Here is a 987-nt window from a genome sequence, read left to right as displayed (position 1 = left end):
CTTTAACTTTATTGGGTTTACATTCAGGTAGGCCTAGAATACACCTGATGTTTTTATAATTGAAGGTCGAAATCATTTTCGTTTCGCAGTATTATGAAAGAGGAAGTTGCGTGCACCATTCACTAGAGATATGTGTGTGTGTGTGTGGGAAGGGGTGGTGATTGGGGATGCGGTGTGCTGCAGTGATGTGAGTGTTGTGTCGTTTGGGAAAGCAATGGCAGTCTGCAGCATGAACTGACCTTTCAGCTGTTCTTTCCTTCTGCCCCCCCCCGCTCCACTCCTGCCACCCACTCCTCCCTCCCTCCCTTACTCGCTCTTCTACTCACACACACACATGTGGCTGAGGAGCATATTCATTGATATCAGTTATGATAACTTAACACTGCGCTGTTATCTCACATGGAGTGCATGAGCTCTTATTGCGCGCGCGCACACACACACACACACACACACACACTGTAACGAAAAAGCAAATGAACACACACACGCTCTCTCTCCCTCCCTCTCTCTCTCTCTCTCTCTCTCTCTCTCTCTGTCTCTCTCATATGGTTTCAATGGAGTGTGAGAGACGAACTATGACAGTGTGTTTGTTCAGTTGATTGTTGTGTTGAAATGGTTACCATCCACAATTATTGTTTGCCTCCCTCCACACAGATAATGAAGTGACCCACCAAACAGCAGACCGGGTGATGCCAAAGATACGTCCGAGTTTTTCTGGAGGTATGACATCACCGTGTGTGTCAGTGGCAGCCGAGAAGTCTTGACAAAGTGAGTACGAAGACTTGACTGCTACCACATTAATCAGCATCATGTTTAGCACAGGTGAGGGGAGAGTCTGCTGTGCAGACTGCGCACGGGGCACACTTTTCTTACTCATTCTTACTTGTTGAAGGGGGAGGAGGCCCCTCGATGTATTCCCTGTGACGAGCCTCTCACCGTGAAACACGTGCTCCTTTACTGCAGGGATCTGCATGACGTTACACACAG

The sequence above is a fragment of the Babylonia areolata genome, chromosome 3, assembly GCF_041734735.1.
Source record: "Babylonia areolata isolate BAREFJ2019XMU chromosome 3, ASM4173473v1, whole genome shotgun sequence".
NCBI lineage: Eukaryota > Metazoa > Mollusca > Gastropoda > Neogastropoda > Buccinidae > Babylonia > Babylonia areolata.
Note: the sequence above shows the minus strand (reverse complement) of the source record.